Here is an 8878-nt window from a genome sequence, read left to right on the forward strand (position 1 = left end):
ACTCAGTGTTGCTGGATGTCAGCTCTACCAAACTGATCTATAGATTCAGTGCATTCCCAATAAAATCACAGTAGGACTTTTAAAAGAAATTGACATTGACAAAGTGATTCCAACATTTCTATAGAAATGCAAAAGGCTAAGGACAGCCAAAAAATTTTGAAAAAGAACAAAGATGCAGGACTTACACTACATTTCAGGACTTAGTATAGAACAACAATAATCCAGGCAGTGTGGTATTGGCATTAAGATAGATTTAGAGATCAATGGAACAGAACAGAGAGTTCAGAATATACTCACAACTATATGGACAATTGACTTTTGACTGAGGTGCCAAGGCAATACAATGGAGAAAAAGATAACATTGTCAACAAAGTACTGGAAACATTGGAAAAGCACATCTTTAAAACCAAACTTGACTTAAAAAATTTTTTTAAATTTATTTATGTATTTATTTTGCTGTGCTGGGTCTTAGTTGCAGCACGTGGGATCTTTGCTGCCACGTGCAAAACTTGACTCTTAACTCACATCATATACAAAAATTAACTCGATATCATGACATACATATGAGATAAAACCATAATACATGCCACCTGCGAATTACTGCAGTTCAGTATTGCACTGCTGGGTGCCCTTTCCCCGATGCCAATTTTAATAAAAAGTTAGATTCTATCACCCTGGGGATCACAGCGGAATGGCTAAAGCAGAGGCTCTACAACCTCACGTTGACACCCACTCCCTCCACTCCCTTCCTGTGTCCCAAAACCTCTCTTCTCTTTCTTCTCTTCCCCTTATCAAAACTGGCTGTGCACGGGTGCTGTCCCCATGTCTGAAGGCCTTGGCAACACAACACCCTCCAGTGGTTTCTGATGTAGTTCACGGAATCCACCAGGAGATGGCGCTGCTCCACTAGCGCCGGCCAGCCTCGGGCTGGAGCGTGGAGCTTTCACCCAGCTTTGGCAGAATTCGCTTTCTGTAAATGAACAAACCATGAGGACGAGATATATAGGTTTTCGAGTTATACGAGGTGCAAGATCTTGGGCAAATAAGAACCTATGAACTGATTACGTGCTTCCGATTTCCATGCACGCTACAACAAGACTTGCAGATGCATCCGGCGGGCAGGGCATCCCAGTAAGTCACCAGGGACTTTTCAGAACACCATCAGTACTGGAGATGGGCCGTCCCATCTTTAAACCAGACGCACGGCGGGTGGAGCAGGCTTGGGAGGGGGAAACCAGCTGGGCTCGAACCCGGCGTCTTCAGGTTACGAGCGGAGTCACTTTGGCCAGGTCCTTCAGGCTCTCTGCGCTTCGCTTCCTTCATCTGCGAGATGATTAGTAATTCCCAGGTTCTCTGAGGAATCGGTGAACTAACGCACGTCAGTCAGTGAACACCGAGCACGGTGGCTGACACGTGGGAGAGGTTCGAACACGAGGACTCGCCTTTATTAATGATCAGCCTGATTCGGAGCTGGTCGGACGAGCTGCTCAGTCTCAGGACGTCAAAAGGCAGCACTGCGTCAGGGTCAAGGGCGCAAACTGTCGTTGGACACAGCAGCTCTACCACTTAATCAGGGAGGCGGGATGGCCCTGGCCTCTCTGAGCCGCAGCGCCGTGACCGGTCCAATTGGCGTGGGCAGCACCCAGCTGGCGGGCTGTCGCGGGGTCCTAGGCGGCCGCGAGCGTGGGGAGGGCCTGGCTCGTGGGAAGGGCTGGGTGGGTGGCGGCTGCCGTGGGAACCCGGCCGCAGGGGCGGCGCCGCCGCGCACCGCCCGGAATCAAAGGTCTCCTTGCGCCCGGTCCGCGCCTAGTTCCCCCAGTTCTCCTCTGCTCGCCCTCAGCCACACAGAGGCGGTAGCCGAGCTCCAAAGGGAGAAAAGGAAACGGGAAACACAGGCGATTCTATCCATCAACATTTCCCCGGATTTGGAAAAGACAAAGCCACCCTGTGACTTTGATGGCGGTACTACCGCTGAAATCCGCGGTGGGCCTCCCTGAAGCTCACAGCCTGCCTCCGCTGCCTCCCAGCTTTGCTGGAAACGTCCAGAGGCCTAGTTCGCCGGAACCTTTAACCTCGCACCGCCTCTTAGAGCTGTCTCTCCTCGCCAGTGCCTCTGGGAGGACAACTGAAGGACAAGAGCCCGGCCACATTCCTGTCCCCACTCCGTCCTTCTTGTGACTTCACCTTGTCAGGGAGAAGCCGGCCTTGTAATGCTTTGTGCAGTTCCCTGTCCCTGCTTCCCGAGGTCGCTCCAAACCGGGCCCAGTTGTCCATTCAGTCCAGCCAGTGAGGCTCTGGAGCTTGTTGGTAGTGCGAAGAATTTTGAACCCCAGCATTTCAGAAACCAAAGATAGTCTTCAGGTTCGCTTGTAGTTGCTTTAAACAGAAGGCAACAAACAAATCAACCAAACAGATTTAACAAAAAGTCTGGTTTGGTTTCATCGTCATCGCTAATAGTATTGTGACCACCTAGAGGGGTGGGATAGGGAGGGTGGGAGGGAGACGCAAGAGGGAGGAGATATGGGGATATATGTGTATGTATAGCTGATTCACTTTGTTATACAGCAGAAACTTAGACAACAACATAAAGCAATTATACTCCAATAAAGATGTTAAAAAAATAATAATATTTATTGGACCCTGAAGAGGAACAAGGTTCTGGCCTAGGCACCTCATAGTACTGGATTCTACAATGCTCTTTATAGACAATATAGATGAAACAGAGCAGCTTGTGTCAGATAAACATAAGGCATTCAAGGAACAACCAAGTTTTTTTTTTTAATCTTGAAAGCTTCCCCCCCCCAATCTTTTAAATCTGGCTTCAAGCAGAGCAATAGAATAAATGTATTAAAATTATGCCAGAAAGATGGTAGTTGGAGGGGAGGAAGTAGGTTAGACAAGGAGAGGCATTTTATAGCCACATCCTCAATCATTTTCCGGGTCCAAGCTGTCCTCATGTCTTGCCTGGATGATGGCGACAGCCTCCTCCTACCTGGAAGCCTTGTGCCCCTCTACACAGCAGCAAGGTTGAGTTTTTTAAAACGTGAATCACGTTTCTTCCCTGCCTAAAGCCCTAGGATTCCACACTTAAACTACGCAGCAAACACCATCCTTGTGTTCTCTCGTGCTCCCCCAACACTCCTGCCACATGTGCCTTGGGAGGAGCTGTCCCTTTTGAACCCCGATCATCTCATGGGACCTCCTTCTTGTCATTCAGACCTCAGCTTAACGTGACATCTCAAAGAGGCCCTTCCTGACTACCCTCTGCTTCATTTGCTCAGTTCTTTGTCGCACAGGACTTATTTGAGATGAGTTATTGATCACCTGGCTCTCACTAGAGAGCGTGTATCCCAGGAGGGCAGCGTCCTTGTCTGTCCTGCCCCCCAGCTGTCCCCAACACTTAAACGGTGCCTGAGAAACAGTGGTTTAATGATGATCAAGATAATCCCACCACCTTTTCCCCTTTCCCTAAACATACAGTGATTTTCCACCTGGTTTTGTGACACTTCACGGTGACTTTACGCTTGTAAGTGGAAAAGGGAGCAGGATGTGAACTCTTGTACTTGAGAAACCTTAGATAAGTGCTTTGACTTTTTGAAACTTCAACTTGACTTACACTCTACTTACCCTGTGGGCTGTGAGGATTAGATAATAAATGTGAAAGCTCTTATGAACTGCAAAGCACCGTACTAGGCCACCATAGTCGAACTGCTCCCTCATTTTTTTTTTTATTGAAGTAGAGTTGATTTCCAATATTGTGTTAGTTTCAAGTGTACAACATAGTGATTCAGGGTTTGTTTGTTTTTTTTGCAGATTCTTTTCCATTATAGGCTATTACCAGGTATTGAATATTGTTCCCTGTGCTATACAGTAAATCCTTGTGGCTTATCTATTTTATGTATAGTAGTTTGTTAATCCCAAACTCCTAATTCACTCCGCCCCCCGCTCCTTTCCCCTTTGGTAGCCATAAGTTTGTTTTCTATGTCTGTGGGGAAAGGAAGCCAAGAAAAAAAATTCTTTTAAGTGATAGCAAGTCAATAGAGATCTGCCTACTGCACCCAGCTATAAAGCACAAATATTAAACAATATGTAAATGCATTGATTTTAAGGAGACAAAATTCCAGTATGCTTTTAGGAGAGGGAATAGGTGTTGAACAGTGTTGAAAAACTTCTTTCAGTGGATATTTTCCTTTTTAAAATTGTTCTCTCCTGTTTGTCAAATTGCTGGGCCTTGAGAATTTAAAATGAGCTCGTAGCAGGCTTGTTTCCGTGTTTTTCAGCCCTTCGCCTTCCCTAGAGTCTACACTACATGAACTGCCTTCAAACAGACAATAGTATTGCTTATCATCTTTGTCTTCTGTAGTTTTTTTAAACCTGGGATAGAATTTTTTGAAATTCTATTCACATAATCAATTACCCCAATTATTTTAAATTTCAATAGTGACTACAGAATTATGTTATAATGTAATGGAAATGTCTTGATTCTTTTAGACATTTGCGGATTTTCATAGAGACAACCTAGTGGTTCCAGCACTGTAAGCTCTGGGGTGAGGTGCCCTAGGTTGGAATTCCAACTGTCATGTTGGGAGGATTCAGTGAAAATCGTGTATGTGCAATGCCTCAGACACAGTAAATGTTCAGTCATAACTATTCTATGGAATTTTGCCTCATCTTAGAATCTTAGATCAAACCTCCACTCACTCACTTGTTTAACTTGCCATTATATTCCATTTCAGTCAGAATAATCTTTATTTCAAAATATCATTTTAATTATACAAAATTATAAAAATCTAGCAAAGCCAGAGATATGGATATATTTTCCTGGAGGTTCACATGGCAATTTTTATTCACAGTGTCTTTTTCAATACAATTTACAAGCTCATCCCCATTTCCAGTCTGATTATACAAATGCTAAGTGGCAGAAAGGTCTGGAATAAATATATCAAAAAAAATGGGGTGGGAGGGAGCTGTGAAACTAAGTTGCATTCAACAGGTTCTATGAGGGTGGGGTTAAGTGTCTGGGAAATAAAAAAGCATAAGACACATAAAATAAGCTACAAGGATATATGTAACAATACAGGGAATATAGCAAATATTTTATAACAGTAAATGGAGTATAACCTTTAAAACTTGTAAATCACTATATTGTACACCTGTAACATATAATAGTGTATATCAACTATACTTCAATTTTAAAAAAAAGTAAGACAAACTACTATATATAAAATAGATAAACAACAAGATCCTACTGTATAGCACAGGGAACGATATTCAACATCTTGTAATAAAGTGTAATGAAAAAGAATAAATATATGTATAGTTATACATATATGTATAACTGAATCACTTTGCTGTACACCAGAAACTAACACAACATTGTAAATTAACTATAGTCTAATAAAAACATTATTTTTAAAAAGTAAGATATAGTAAGTAGAAGTTGGTGTTTTGTTTTTTGTTTTTTAAAGATTTTTTTGATGTGGACCATTTTTAAAGTCTTTTATGGAATTTGTTACAACATTGCTTCTGTTTTATGTTTTTTTGGTTTTGTGGTCCCAAGGCCTGTAGGATCTTAGCTCCCTAACCAGGGATCAGACATGTACCCCCTGCATTGGAAGGCAAAGACTGAACCCCTGGACCGCAAGGGAAGTCCCTGGAAGTTTTTTGGTTTTTTGTTTTTTAATTTTTTAAAACCATTTATTTATTTAGGCTCCTCCGGGTCTTCATTGTGGCATGCAGGATCTTAGTTGCAGCACGCGGGCTTCTCAGTTGCGACATGTGGGATCTAGTTCCCCGACCAGGGATCGAACCCGGGCCCCCTGCTTTGGGATCACGGAGTCTTACCCACTGGACCACCAGGGAAGTCCCAGTAGTTGGAAGTTTTTAGCTAAAGTTCTTTCAATGTCTTCTTTGCCTTTTGCTCCAAGTTTAAGAATGCATGTGAACTCAGTTAAATGAAAGTCTCCCTTTTTGTCAATTGTCTCCGAACAGCTCATCCACTTCTTCATCTACCAGCTGAACTCCCGTTGTCGTCAGATCTCTCTTGGATAATCCTCCTGAATGGTGCCTACTGCTTCTTTATCAAAGCAAGCAAGAGCATTCTTCTGGATCTGCACCATTTAACTTCTCACCAAACACCGGGAGGAGCAAGGTGAAATTTATGGGCCCTGGGACCTCATTCATCATGGCATTGAGGTATGCATCAGCTGGATTCTTCCCTGGAGAAACAAGCACATCACGCAAGTTTTCCTTGATGAAACCATCTCTGTTCTGATCAATTACATTGGAGGCCTCTTTGAACACTTGAATCTGTCGTTGGTCAAATATGGCAAACACATTGGAGGTGGCGAATTGAGGACATTTCTTGGTGGTCTTAGTCTTTGCCATTTTGCTCTATGTGGTGGCTGTTTAACTCTGGGAATCGGTCCTTCAGAAGTTGCAGTTAATCTTGTCCAAAGTCAGTCCCATTAAAGCATGAATGAATATCCCAGTCAGCCACTGTAGAAGTCTCTTCAACAGAGCCCAAGGCCAGACACAAGAGCTGCCCTGTTTTTTTTAAGTTCCTATCCGTTGGATATGAAACAAGATTGACAAATTGTGGTACTTGTTGAATCTTAGTAATGGGTACTTGCGAGTTTGTTAGACTTTTCTTTTGAATTTCTTGTATGTTTGAAATCTTCCATAATAAAAATAGGTTAAATTATCCTATCCCCCCAAAGGGCTGCAATTCAATTGTTGTCAAGCTCTTAAAAAAATAAACAAACTGACTCCTTTTATTTTTCAAATAAAATCTTAGGTGGAACCCTAATATGTAAAACAAATCAAAGGTGAGGTGCTCTGGCTGAAGCTAGGGGGTGGGGTGACTAGAGTCCTGCCTCTGGCCTTCCATCCACACCAGCAGTGAGAGCCCTTGAGCCACTTCTGTAATCTATGCTTACCTGCTAATCAAAGTGTGGGTCAGGGCCCAGCAGCACGAGCATCACCTGGAAGCTTGTGACTCTGAGGCCTCCACCCCAGACCAACTGAATCAGGACTTGCACTTTCACAATGTGCCCAGTGATTCCAGTGCACATTAGAGTTTGAGAAGCACAACTCCGTGGTAGCTTGAGGCTAGAGAGGCTAAGTGAGCTGTATTTTACAAATGAACTAAGGAAGGCTCACAACCATGTGCACAAAGCCACACAGCTAGTGGGTGGGAGAGCCAAGGTTAGCAGCCAGGTTGCCTGACTTTCAGCTCAGCCATTTCTGCACTATTCTTGTCAATTGCACCCTATGGCAGATTCCCCTCCGGTCCCAGGGGACAAGTTCATGCTTTGTTTCTGGGACCAAGCCCCTGTCTCATGTCCTTGCATCTAAATCCATGGCTTCCTTCCTTACCTAACATCAAGGTGCTCCAGAACTGGGGTCAAGGGGCTTCCCTGGTGGCACAGTGGATAAGAATCTGCCTGCCAATTCAGGGGACACGGGTTTGATACCTGGTCCAGGAAGATCCCACATGCCGCAGAGCAACTAAGCCCGCAAACCACAACTACTGAAGCCCGCGTGCCTAGAGCCTGTGCTCCGCAACAGAAGAAGCCACTGCAATGAGAAGCCCGCGCACCGCAATGAAGGGTAACCCCCGCTCGCCTCAACTAGAGAAAAGCCCATGCGCAGCTACGAAGACCCAACACAGCCAAAAATAAATAAATAAATAGATAGATAAAAGAACTGGGGTCAAACCTGGTCCCCACTATTCCTCTCTCTTGACACATTCCTCACCCTGGTCCTTGCTAGAAACTGTCTTGGGAGTCTGACAGTCTGATAGGAAAAGGTCTAGGAGGGTAGGCATTTGGCACTGTGATGTCCCTAAGCTGGTGGGAATTCAAGGCTAGGATTCCAGTTTCTGGCAAGGACTGGCATGAACAATATGGGGACTGCTGTCCACTTCTTTGGACATGTAATCACCAATTGCTTCTGCTTCTGCTGTCAGGCAGGGCAGCTGCCACATACAATAAACATTTCAGCCTTGTTCCTTTTAAAGATCATTTTAAAATATAACAGATGCACCGAAATACTCTTTTAAAAAATTATACCTAATAAAATAATTTTATTTTTAATTTTTTAAATTTAAGTATTGTTGATTTACAGTATTAGTTTCAGATGTACAACATAGTGATTCAATATTTTTATAGATTATACTCCATCTAGCATTATTATAAAATATTGGCTATATTTCTTGTGCTGTATAATATATCCTTGTTGCTTATTTATTTTATACATAGTAGTTTGTACCTCTTAATCCCCTACCCCTATCTTGCCTCTTCCCCGCCCCTCCCCACTGGTAATTCCCCGCCCCTCCCCACTGGTAACCACTAGTTTGTTCTCTATATCTGGATACACCAGAACATTCTTAAATAGAAAGCCTTAGTTTCTTTTTTTTTTTTTCACGGCTTGCGTGATCTTAGTTCCCTGACCAGGGATTGAACCCGGGGCCATGGTAGTGAAAACATGGAGTCCTAACCGCTGGACCGCCAGGGAAGTCCCAAGCCTTAATTTCTTAATTCCTGATCCCAAAACCACTCTCACTGAGGCTGGGAATGCTTGATGTAGCCCTTGTCCTCGGCCACCCTGGCCTGGGTGAAACAAGGAGTAGGGTTTCATGGTGCTTGTGGTGTGTCCTGGCCCAGGACTGCAGGAATGGATTCCTCTGCAGAGCCTTGGCACCTTGTGACCAGCAGTAAGTAGGCTGGCACTATTTATTTAATTGGACTCTGCATACACATCTGAAATGCAACAATCTACCAACAGATGGCGATGAGGAGGGAAGGAAACAAATCCCAGGACTTCTTCCTTCCTCCTGGGCTTTATTCAATGAAAACTAAACATCTGAGTAATGATG

General features: G+C 44.0%; 1 protein-coding gene and 1 pseudogene across 1 annotated transcript in view; one reads left to right on the top strand and one right to left on the bottom strand.

Annotated features, from left to right (window-relative positions):
- LOC101282253 (small integral membrane protein 10-like protein 2A) overlaps positions 1-6147 on the top strand; it is a 144232-nt gene extending 138085 nt beyond the window's left edge. Inside the window, exon 2 of the mRNA XM_033403690.2 lies at positions 5992-6147. The gene's annotated coding sequence lies outside the window, so the exon portion shown is untranslated. The remainder of the gene's footprint in view (positions 1-5991) is intronic.
- On the bottom strand, positions 2358-6387 carry LOC101282004 (myosin regulatory light chain 12B-like; annotated as a pseudogene).
- Between the last annotated feature and the right edge of the window lie 2491 nt (positions 6388-8878).

The sequence above is a fragment of the Orcinus orca genome, chromosome X (assembly GCF_937001465.1).
Source record: "Orcinus orca chromosome X, mOrcOrc1.1, whole genome shotgun sequence".
Taxonomy (NCBI): Eukaryota; Metazoa; Chordata; class Mammalia; order Artiodactyla; family Delphinidae; genus Orcinus; species Orcinus orca.